We start from the raw sequence: 13244 nt of genomic DNA, 5'->3' as shown, positions 1-13244 counted from the left end.
AATACATTTCTAAAGAGAAGCAATATTTTTCTAGGTTCAACTGGCAAATATCATTGAAATAAAGCAATCTTACAACCCTATTTTATTTTTCACCCAGTTTTCTTATTTTTGCACTTCTGTATTTTAGGAAGCATTTTTTTCCTATCATCTTGTACCTGCAAAAGAGTCTAACTTGACCATAACCATTTTCTACTCCTAGAACAGATAATATTGTTGCTCAACTCGAAGGCATCTTTTAACATATAAAGTTTTAATTACTCTATTTTAGCTTTTTACATTAAGAAGTGCATGGAATATAATAACAGCAGTCATTCCATAAATTAAAAGAAAATAATTATGTTAATTCAAAAGTAATAGAGTCCTTTGAAAAAAATGTAATCTGTTACTAACTGTGAGAACCTATAAGACTGGCTCATTAAACAGCACTTTGGCTCATAGCAACTTCTATATTAGGCAGAAATAATATGGCCTCAAAAATTTTACACATTTACTTAAACTACCTCTATTTCTATTCACAATACTGTAACCCAGAAATTCTGCAAGGTGTGAGATGACATTATTAATGTGCCATTTCAGCTGATATTAGAAGATCCTTTGCTGCCTTTGGCCCTTGACTTTCTCCTGCTCCCTCTCCTGCACGTGGCTGTGACCCAAGCAGGGGCAGAAGTACAAACACAACGAAGGCTTTATTTTGGTACTCCTACATGAGGGCAGAGAAAGGATTAGTACTATCCAGGATTATTCATCCACAAAAATGACAACATATTTTCCCTTCCCCTAGTATCAGCCCTAAAGCATTAGCATAAGCAACACAGATATTAGCTCTAAGACCATTGAGGTGGTCTTATGTTCAGGATGCTCTTGGCCCTAAAGATCTTCATCCAGCTGCTGGGAGGGAAAAGGGGCATGGGTTGCACAGACATCTGTAATGCTAGTATGCTGCATCATTTTATTTTAACATTGTGTTTATTCTGGCCTTAATTTTAGCTCATTGCTGGGCAATGATACAAGAAAGCATCTGATGAAGCAGGAACCCCAAACATGCAACCAAATTTCCAGGCAAAGCAGGTTTTCCATTTGCTCCTTGCAGCTAAAGAGCCCCTTCTACTTTAACCTGGTCATCACACACCACAAGATGAAGGATATTACAACACAGACAGATGACCTTCTACTGCAGTCTTTACTCTAGGGTCTCCCAGCAAGTTCCTATTGCCAAAACAACCACAAATAATAGAGGACCTTGACTTCTTCAGGCTATATATCAAATCACCTAATATGGCATCTTTATTGTATTGTTTTTTTCTTTAGTATGAATCACATTGTACATTTTTACTGACTAAAAAGCTGAGCAGAAAGAGAAGCAGAGCTGGGGAAAGTTATAGAATTCATGACTAAATGGACAAAACTCTCCGTTTCCTTTAGAGCAAGTCAAAGAAAAGGCATTTCTCTCTTGCTTCCTCTCCTCTTTTCTCATACAGAAAAAATATTTATTCGCAGGATGCAAGTATCTCTTCTCTTTGCATAAAAATAAAGGTGATTTGAGGAGTTGAAGGACCTTGCAAGTAAAAACAATCATACTTAACAAAGTAAAGATAATAACAGACTACTCTGAGTTGGACAGGGTGATAAAGGAGCAGAAGTGCCACTGGCATTGTAAGGTCTGCAGACAGCTGTTCACATGCAATGGCCAGGAGTCAGTGGGACACAGCACTGCAGGTGCTTGTCTTGGTCAAGACCCAGGCTGTTAGGATGGCTTCCGTTCCTGGTAGCAATCCTTGCAGACCTGGGACAACTGTGGTTCAGGGTGGAGGCAGCCGGAGCAATCCCCCAAGCCCTGTTCTGCCACAGTCTGTACGTGACTGCAGCTCCAGTGCCAGGTCACATACAAGGGCATTGCACTACAGGCTTTATGTTCTCTGAGCTGCCCGTCATTTCGATTTTTAATAAAGTATTTTCCTGTTCAGTCTCTCAGAGGAGAAGTGTTTGAAGGAGAATAAAGAAATTTCAAACAAAAGGGTTTAATGAAGTCTGAAAATAACACATAAAACTGCTTGTCTCAAAGGCAAACTCATACAACACACTACGGCTGTACTACATATCCATAGTCTCAACCACATCCTCAATACAGATTTCTTCACACTGAAGATACAAGTATGCAACCCATTTTCAGATCTTCTGGACCATGCCCAAGTAACCAAAGGTGCACTTTCTTGTTATTTAAGTGTTTTATTTTCCTGCTTTTGCCCTTCATCATCACAGCATGCTATGATCCCAGAAATGTCAAAGTAATTGCTGGTATCTAAAAGGCTTTTTGGTTTCTGAGCATGAAGTTTATGATTGTGCCATCACATTGCAACTTGTACACCTATGATTATAACTTTTCAGAAACCAAGTCATGGTATTAGTAAGAAGCACAGGACAATAGGTAGTGTTTTCCCAAAATAGCAGTCAATACTGGTATTCACTTTACTGGTGGGAAGACAGGCTGCAGACAGAAATCTAGAGCATTATAGACTGAAGGAAATTCCTTGTCTGCACTGATGGGTTAAATTTACACCTGCTAGGATACGGAAAGAGTAAAATATCTCTCCCACTTTGCATTAGGAAGCAATTAAATTGAAGGCATGCAGTTGAATGCAGCTCTGAGAACCAGAGGATATACTCCCTTGTACACCTCACTGTTTCACAGGAGAGAATGCAATGCCCATTTGAAAAAAACAGCTCTAATACAGCTTTTTATATAGGAATTTCTTACCTAGACTTGTCTAAATCAAGCACTAATTTGCCTGATTAAGTCTGATGTGAACAGCTTCTAATCGATAAGCAATATTCTAAGTGCACCTGACTGAAACCAAAGGGAGGCAGTACAACTTTTTCTTTCATCTCAATAGAAGCAGGCCATTTTCCAGCAGAAATTCTGCTTCTACAGCAGGCTTTGATGAAAGGTCAATGCCAAAATCATGCTGTAGTGATAGTCGTATAACTTTCCCTAGAAATGCTATTATTTCTGCCAAGTCTAATGAAACAGCAGACAAATACTTCAGTTTGTACTTCCCAGGACAGTGCACTACATTTCACATACACGAAAAGAACTTGGAAGCACATACGCAACTGCACCATGCAGTGACATCTGCCTTAACACTCATCTGTTGTCAATTATATAACATAATAAAAAAGAGATAAAGTCTTAATGATTTTGTTTTACTTTCTATGAGTTCAGCAGTAATTTTTTATTGACATTAGCGGGCACACAGCTGAGGACTAAAGCTTAGTTCAAGCCTCAAAATAGCTGCTGGCTGATGTGGAAGAAAGATGAGTTGTTTGAAGAGGCATTGTCTTGGGGTGATTAATTGGCATATGACAGGCATAAAGGGAATACGGTAACACAGTATATGATTACATATGCTGATGATTTACAGTGAAGAGTATTAGCTACATAATGTTGCTTTTCAATGCCGCTTCCGCTCTAACCAGAGCATTACCTGAATGGTATAGTGGGCTACCCAGTATCAATCAGAGAATCATAGAACGGTTTGGGTTGGAAGGGACCTTAGAGATCACCTAGTTCCAACCCCCTGCTGTGGGCAGGAACACCTTCCAGTAGATGAGATTGCTCAAAGCCCCATCCAACCTGCCTTTCCACCCAGTATCCTTACGGACTTTGAATGCTACAGGAGGTATATTTATCCACTAGGATTAAACAGGGATGCTTTAAATTTAAAATAGGTTCAAACCTGTGGGCAATCTACACACAAACTTAGACCTCCAACTGCTGCTTCATTGACAATTTACTCTGAAGTGCCATACACTAGTTTTGTTGAAGTTAATGAGAATTTTCAATTAATTTATAAGACCTGAATTTGTCTGCTATGCGTTGTTCTAACCTAATGATGCAAATATACTAACATATTAACTAACCTAAGTTATAACCTACTAAACGTGTTTGGAAAGATGAGGATGGACAGACATTTTGATGACTATTTGGTGACTGCTTTGAACCATTTGGGGAAAACAGTGTCATTCCTCTTGTTTCAAAGATGGTCTACTGAGATAAAAGTTAAGAAGTTAAGAGTTTTGGTGGGGTTTCTTCATTTGAAAAGAAAAAACGCGAACTTTCACTATCTCAGGTTTTGAGTCAGGCTTGTAACACTCCTTAAACACCATCTACAGACCAACCAAAGTTTCAATTATCACTTTTTCTGCTGAGTCTGGCTTCTATTTGCACACAATTATTAAGTCTTGTCCAGCCACCACTTTATCAAGAGGGTTCACAGATTTTCACATTAAAGGAAATGTGATAATCTGTCTGATTTTATTGTATTCTACTTTTTACAAACAGGAACCAGAAATTACAGAATGAGAAGAAACTTCCTCTCACATCTAGTGCATTTTCAATTCTTGACACTTTCGGCTTTTTTATCACTTTGAATTTTCTTCTCCAAATTCCAGTGGATGGGACATTTCTAATTTGGCAGCATTAGAAATTGAAGTGCCCATTATTTAAAGGAGGAGCAGCAGAAAAGCAAGTTTACCTACCAAGATACCTTGACTTAGAGATCACAGACTTAGAAGATAATTCAATTTACATCCATTTGATTTTTGGCAACTTAACAAAGTGAGCTAAAAAAGAGGTAACAATCAGTTTCAGTTCAAGTTTCCCCAAACCCAATCAAAACAATTGCAGTTTTATCCACCATACACCAAATATAAAAGCAATTAATGGACAGTTAATAAAATGCTAACTTCTCCAGTTTATGCTGTCACTGGTTAGATTTGGACAGAATGATTCATAGTTTAGGAAGAGAATTAGCATTTGTTTTTCACACTGCCTTCAGTTAATTTTATTCAATGAGTACTAAATCTCCCTAGTGCTATCCAAATTACTGTTGTAAGTACCAGCACTTACATCTCTCTAAGTCTAACCTTGCATAATCCCAGAAGATATGCAGATGGCATTGCAGTTAGACATACATGAGTCTTTGAGCTTGGGATGGACCTGCTGCCAGCTGTACTAGTTAACTCTGAACATTACAGAGGAGTTAGCATCCTCCATGAGGCCTTTTACATTATTAAATATTTATCATAATGGTGATTATGTAACTGGCTAGTACTGGCTTTTTCCTATCACTACAACAGTTTGTTGCAGCCTTCCTTTTAGAAAATTAATTCTAAGGATACACGACTGTGGAATATACGCCCAGAACATATATTAAGAAAAAACGAACAGGAATGACAGTTTCAGTTGTGATAGCCTGAAACAGTGTGCTCATAATCGGTTTGCTCTTCTGGTGTTTGTTTTTAAGTGCTGCCACTATCCTTTAAAAATCTGGTAGAGTGAGAGTAGACTTAAAGCATACTTTTTCCATCTTGACAAATTATCTTTTGGATTTAGCAATACCTGCATTTAGTATTTCTGCTTTGCACAGCACTGCAGCCACAGAAACATTAAACTATGCATTCTCAAGAGATTACAGCTGTTATGAACGCAAACATTGCATTTTCTCTGCAATATGGAGTGCTGCAAACACCTTCCTTTACACTACAGTTATACCAACAGGCAATATCAACCTAAACTATTTATAATCGTATAATTTAAAAAAAAACCAACCATTCAGATATTTACAAGCATTAATCCTTTCACAATGCTGATTCTTTATAAAATATCATGTCAGGCTGATTTTTTTCTTTGTCTTCAAGGATATTGGTGAGAAATTGGCCAAATTAGGTACATATCAAATGAGGTATATCAGTGGCTCGATTTTCAGTGCTCAATGCCAGCTGGCTGAAATGAAAGATTTACTTACAAAAATGCTTCCGAAAGTCTCAGTATGTCTGCTTGCATCTTCTGACACTTCTGCCTTTGAAAACATGACCCTTAATGATTGCTGGAGTATCTAAAACCTTTCTTCAGATGCTGGTTTGAGGAACACAGTCAGGGTGCTCCACACTCCTCTCTCCTATAACTTCACCAGTACATGGATCTCAATACAGGAATAAGGCATGAAAGCCTTAATCTCAGCACCTTGCTCACGCATGCTGTGAGAAAGCCCATTTTTGAGCATGCCTTCCCACATACTTTTGCATGTCATGTGTGTGTGCGTCTGAAGACTATGAGAAAGACAAAAAGAATAATTCGTATAAGACATTATAATCATATTAGCCACGTTTCTGAAAGGCACTTGAATACTCCAAGAGGCATAGAATAAAAAAAGAAGGATGGCTTTGAAGTGTACAACAACTTCTTAGCATGAATAAAAGAGTTTAGTCCTCAAGTAAGGTAAACCTGTTGCAATTTTGATAGAACAAATATCTCCAGATGAGTGCATAACAAAAATAAAGATGGCCCAAAGGTATCATTCTGTCACTTTATCTTTTTCACTAATATAAAAAACTTAATACCTCGATGAGTCACAAGCCCCTTCATAAACTGATCATCTTGAAAGTAGTTCAGTAGTTTGGTCTTACTAACGTAGCAGAAAGCTATCCAAACCCATCTTCTATATTTCTTCTAAACTCTCACTTAAATACATTCATAAGTACCATATATGTACTTATGCTTGTGCCAATACTATTCCTTAGTTTAAATAGGTCTTCTCTATGTTATTTACACTGCTAATCATGCATGAAGATCAGACAGCTCTGCTTCATTTTAGAAGGCTACATAAGCTAAGACCTCTTAGTCTTCTCTCTTTCAACAATTCACTATTTAATTTTGCTTTTTCTTCAGTCCCCATCCCAGGTTTAGTTAATCCCTCCAGAAGACCAAAGGTCTGCGTAGCACTCTTACCACTTCTTTCCACAATGTAATTAGTTTCCATTTACCAGAAGTGCCTCAAATACCACACTTTATGATCACATCACCACTGGAGCATATTTATTTCTTTGACCCTTCTGAACTTCGTTCGTGAACCATGGCAGATTTAACTGGGTTTCTGTTCTCAGCTTCCTGGTTTACTCACAAACCAAACTGGGCTTTCTATCCCAGTGAGATGGCATTGCCGTGTTTTCAAATGAAGTCAAGTAAAAGTATGCCACGCTCTGAAAGCTCTGATAATTGTGCACTAACTTTTTGCTCAGAATTGATAGGGAAAACCACATCTTTGTTTGATTGCCACAACACAGTGTGCTGAACATGTGTCTTACACTGGCTCTGAACACAAGCCACCATCATTTCTTAGACTGTCCATTAAATTTGCTTAAGACTTTATTCATTTTTCAGATATTTAAATGATCAGTGATGTATAACCTCAACTTCAGATCACAAGCAATTAAAAGCTTGAACACTACCTGGCAGACCTGGTCCTTTGAGCAATTCATCTGGCTAATTAGAGCTAAATTTGCTTTTAATTTACAAATACTAGAATGAGACAGGACAAATCATAATATATTACAATCCTCACTACTATCAACTAGCACTGTTCAGTCCCAAAACAACTGAAGGCTTTAAGATGGGAGGATTATTCAAAGAGATTATACACTATATTCCTACATGTTAAATAATTCATCGGAATTAATTCTACATGTATTAACAGCTCTTTTCTCCATTGCACAAGTCCCAAAGATCATTTATAAGAACATGAAGTGATTCAGATGTCCTTACTAAATTTTTCAGGTTTCTGTTTGATTAACACCACCTTCAGAATGACCATAAAAAAGAGACAGTTGGAAGGGTTAATAGCAGTCTACTTGGGCAAGTGAAAGGGCCTCATGCTGCACAAATCCAGATTTGTTGGATGTCTGAAGTCCATCTTTAAAAAAAAAAAAAGTCACAAATCATTTTTATTGCTGCCTACTCCTCCAAGAAAACAAGCTATCAACATAATTCACTCCACAAGAATAGTTTAATACACTTAAAAGAGCAAAGAACTACATTTCTCAGATGGCTGGAACTAAGCCAAAGCAAAGAAAACACAAATTGTGTTTCCAGTGTTCAAAAGCACTATTAGATTAGCAGGGCAGATACAGAAAACTAGCCGTTCTGACAGGTTTGTCTTATCTAATATTTCCCAAACAAAGTGCAGTGCTCTTATTCTTTGATTATTCCTGAACACTGTCCTTAAGCTATTAAACTAAGATAAAAACTGTTTGGGACAACAATGATCTTTAATATTAATAAACAAGATTGTTTAACACGTTACATGTTGAACAGCTGAAATCAAGGGAGCTCAAGTGATGGGTTCTTCTAGTAAGTGCTATCTTTCTCAAGAGATACTGTCCCATCTCTTTCTAGAGATGGCCCTTCTGCAGTTTACTCACATGTAATAGACAATAGACTTTGTTCATATGTCACAACTCTAATTCAGATCCCTTCACTATCTCCCTATCACGTACCCCAGTAGGTAGGCCTGGATTCTTTCACCTTGCTTTGATATAAGGTCCCTCATGATCAGATTCTTCTTGGCCTGGATCAGAAAAAATTCTGGATTGCTACTCCTGAAGATAAGACAGACCCTGCAGATACTGTAATTGAGAAAAGGAAAAAAAAAAAAAACCCAAACAGCTTCTCTCTGGAATACAAAGATTTTTAAAGATACTTGAAAGTATTTCACCAAAATAATATCTTGGTTATTTACTGGATTATATGGATTAGAAAGTAAGTGGCCTTGGTAGTTTGGTCCAGAACTCAGAAATATTTAGAAGATTCAGTGTTTGGTATCCCTAACTCCTACTGAAAAGGAGGGGTTCGATGATTCAGGCTGTAAGATCTCATTCAAATATTGCCCATTGCAAGTGTAATTGAGATAAAGTCAAAGAATCATAACCCTATTGCAACAGTTTTTTAACGACTTTTCAGAAAAACATTTCCAGAAATTTTGTCTGTCTCTCCTTTCTCCTGGGTTGAGAGGCACTTCTAAGCTTTGTCTCTCTTTCAGTCCTAAGCCTCCTGATTTTGTTAGTCCACCTGGATGGAGGATGACATTTCCCCATTACTAGCAGTCCCACTCCTTTCATGGGGCTCCCCATTTCTCCGAGTAACATCTTGTTTTTGAAACTGTACTGTATCTTTTCTGTTTTCTTCCTTGTTCTTCAACTCTAACTGATCCTGCGAATAATATCAAGCAGGTAAATTAACACTAAATAGCAGTGATGCAAGCAGGGCAACAAAAAGATATATTTTATTATTGAAAATGCTTTCCTTATAGCAGAGGTGAACACTGTCTCCTGTAAGTTCTGAGAGTGCAGCTGGCAAAATGGCAGCTGACAAAATGGCAGTGCATTGAATGTATGAAAAGAATTTGTTAAAAGTAGAGTTTCCACATACTGATATAAAATTAGGATGGCAACACTTATTTCTAACTCTTGGCAGGGTTGATCTCACTGCCTTTCTGTCACTTCATTCACTGAAAGTCCATTAGTCTGTGCCCCTTATTCCATAGTTGACTCACTACATACAAATATAAGCAATTTCTGACTTTTCCTTTTAGGTAAATTGAACTGTTTTTTTTTTAAAGCATCATTAAAAATAATAATTCTTTGTTGCAAACATCAAAATGTAAGTACCAGACAAACATACAGATGATTGAGTCATGCAAATGTAACTGTACATGAAAGTAATCACCCTTTCCTCTTTCAGAGGGCTTGGTTTAGCTGTGGTTTGAACTCAGTCATCCTCATGTGTAAATGACTTGACTGGTGTCATTCTCCAGTGAAGACTCTGACCATGGTGGACTGACAAGATGGCTGTCCCTGCTGGCCATTTATATAACACCACTCCTGCCATGTTTTGTTTTCATCCATCTTGCTCCCTCTTTCACAGCTTATTCTTTATTTTCTGTTTATTCTCTTTCCCTCCTCGTCACATATTTCCCCTTTTCATTATTTTTTTTCTAGTGTTTTCTATTGCTCTGGTTCATTTTTTGCTACAAGGAACAAGAATGCTTCTTGGCATGGGGTCCTCCTGATATCCTCAACAAGCCACATTGGAAACTTTTTTTGAACTAAAAACTGAGTGTTCCTGGTGGGAAAAGAAGCTCAAAAAAAGAAATACTGGTCTCACTTCTTCTGTTACTTCTTCACAAAAGGAGCAGGTCTTTTTCTGTCCAGCTGTAACAAAAAGTGACTGCTAAAGGACAAGACAGGCATAAATTGTGCCAATTATTGAAGCAACTAAGACAAGATGAGGCAATGGATTAATGTGAAAAAAGACTGCATAGGATTAAGTAACTTAATCTCCAAGCTTTGATCCGCTCTGAAACAAGTAATTTGCTTTGAAAAAAATCTGTCATAATTTCAAATACTTGTCTTCATTTTAGGAAGGGTCATTATGATTCTTTTTTTTTCCCAGATGCTAAACATACCGCAAACATGCTTACATGCACACACAGACACCCACCCACTGAGTACCTCAGACTGTGGAGAAGTGATGAACACTCCCACTCTCAACAACGCTTTGTCTTTACCTAAGAAAGTATGAAGTACACTGTATACAACTTAGGCAAAACTTTAATTTAGCTTGTCAAGTACCACCTAACAAGATTTAATTAGCTGTAAAATATGTAAAGAATACGAAGAAAAATATTGAAAAAAATAAGTAGGATTAATTATTGCAGCAGGTTCTGCAAACACGCCTTGACCATTTCCACTCCACCCCAAAAGTGAAAGAAATGAGAGGAAAAAAAAAAATGAAACCAGTTACTGCCACAGCAAAGACCAGTTCATGACCATAGATTAAAGCTGTGCTCATCATTATGCCCTTTAAACCAATTCCTTTTTTCTCCCGATAGGACTTAACAATGTCTGACTGTGTATAAATGTGGATTATTCTCAAAAATTTAAGCATGTTTTATTTGTGCTAAAAAAATCAGATCAGTGATGTTAAAAGCTTTACAATATGTGGTTGATAAAATATTTATATAGTGCATACTTGGAACAGAAATATTAATTGTGCTAACCTCATTTTACAAGGACTGTAAATAATAGCACAAATCTGATTAAATGTTATACAAGTTCGCTGATCAAATACAGATAAGCAATACATTTTGATTTTGCAATACGTGTTGTTGATCCACACCATGTAATAATTCTAAAAACATTGGCTTGAGGAGTACGCAACAAGTCAACAAGCTTCTCTGAGCTAAGAAAGAGAGGCCAACTTTATCAAATTTGTTGCTGACAGCTACTTATCGCTGTTAAATTGGCTACTAAGGAGCCCAGCATACGAAAGGTCCTGCTCCATAAACCTAAATGGCATGTGCCACCAAGAATTCAGGCTTCTTAAGTAAAAACCTGGCCCTAGGATTTACTGCACTTGTTAAATGACTTTGGTGTAAACCTCTGGAGCATGATAATTATAGAGATAACATTAAGCTTGACTTGTGATGGAGGATGCTAGAAAACTCCCCAGTGAATCTTGCTGTAAAAAACAGCTTTAGAGGTACAGTGTAATACATAAATATCATAATATTACTATTGCAAACCCCATTTAAGTACAGGCAGGCTTTTTTTTAAGGGAAAATGGGATGAAGGGGGGTTTCTGTCATCAGGAACTAAAATAAGTACCTGATTAAAATTAATATCTTTAAAATAATCAATAAACTATAACAAGTAAAGTAAATAGCTAAAAATACTTCTGTATTTTCTGAAGTGCTCAGAAAAACATGTGGGTTTTTTTGTTAGATGTAATATGTATTTTATAAAACAAATTTTTAGATTTCAGCCATAAAAGGGAGAAGGGGGAAAGGAGAGAACAGGAGAAGGTGAAAGGGAAAAGAAGAGGGAGAGGTGAAGAGACGGGGAGCGAGATTCTTTGCATCTAGGTCAGCTCTTAAAGTAAAATATTTTCATTCTGATTTTTGAAATTGGAGGGGTCTGACAGGCAACAGAAGCATCCTTTCCTTGTGATGTCAGATTAACTAATTAGCTAGATGTAGGAAATCAGGAAACATAAGTATATGTTCCAGTGGCACAAAGGTTTCTTGTGACTACATTACAAAATGTGAAAATGGATCTCTGTAATGCTACCATGTTTAACAAGAATCATAGATCATCTGCAATTAAACGCAGGTCACATAACACGTGATGCTGCCAACATCAGTGGGGTGCAAGCATGATACTGATTTAATGCTGGTCACATAAAATAACCTCTGGATTCTTAAAACCATAGAATAGGTTTGCATTCCAAGTGCACACACATAAATACATACACATATTCAAATTATAACTGCTGGGGATTAATTAGCAAGAAATTATTCTGTTCTTTACCAAGGCTTAGAAGGTTGCAAAGCAGGCATAAATGTGACCAGAAACGTCTCACAAATTAAGGACCTTTACTAAGGTGCAGGAGAGATGATGTTGTTCCTTACATGCAGGGATGCTGCTGGAGGCAGCTCTGTAGTTCATCCCACAGCACTCACAATTTAAGATATTCCTACGCTTCAACAGCACATGTTCTCTACACATCACACTATCTTTATTGAACATTTGGGGGATTTATAAGAGAATAAATAAGAGGACCATTTCCCTCCCCTTTTCCTCTCAATTACTTGAAGTGCTGTTAGTAACTAAAACTAAGCAGGGCAGAGCACTGCTGCATGATCTGAACCTGCCGAGGAACAGCAAGACAGGGGAATAACTGCTTCCTGCAGCAAACACCAAACAGAATTGGGCGCCAAAAATATAGCTCATTACATCAGCTGCTGCTGTCTTTGGAACCAATAGCTTAGAAATATCCAGTCATTCACATGAGTGGGCTGAGAGCGAAACATTATCAACTTCTACTGGAGCTGTTTTCAGAATGGTTGCTCATGGTACACCATAAAACCCCGACAGTCTCAGAAATCAAGTAAAATCAAACCTCCACTACATTTCTTTCCATTTTAAAAAATATTCTGCTTCAAAGCTCTGACAGCTCAAGCTACTTTTTCTAACATATTAAATGCCAGGTGCCACATCAAGGTATCAGCAAGTCTGTAAAATCCTGTTTGTCTAGAATGAAAACAACCTTTATATATCAGTTTAACAGCCAAAGGAACTTTTACTTTTTTCTGATAAAGTCATGCTGATATACTGAATACACACATACTGCAGTCTTTCTCAGCCTAATAATGGAAGCTTGCCTAGCTGAACCTTACCTGATGTTTTTCATTCACATTTACACTAAACCACTGATGTCTTTTCCTCTGAATTCTTATTTCTCCTTCTATTGCCTACTTTTTAAACATGAGATTTGGGGAATACTATTACACATTTGCCTACCGAATGTCTGGCCTTCTGCTAAAGTTATCTGCTCATTCCTACTATTGCAT

General features: G+C 37.3%; 1 protein-coding gene across 2 annotated transcripts in view; it reads right to left on the bottom strand.

Annotated features, from left to right (window-relative positions):
- Positions 1-13244, bottom strand: part of PLXDC2 (plexin domain containing 2) — a 266023-nt gene that overhangs the window by 174023 nt on the left and 78756 nt on the right. The window lies entirely within an intron of this gene.

Source organism: Lathamus discolor, chromosome 2 (genome assembly GCF_037157495.1).
Source record: "Lathamus discolor isolate bLatDis1 chromosome 2, bLatDis1.hap1, whole genome shotgun sequence".
NCBI classification, from domain to species: domain Eukaryota; kingdom Metazoa; phylum Chordata; class Aves; order Psittaciformes; family Psittacidae; genus Lathamus; species Lathamus discolor.
This window is presented reverse-complemented; position numbering and strand designations above follow the sequence as displayed.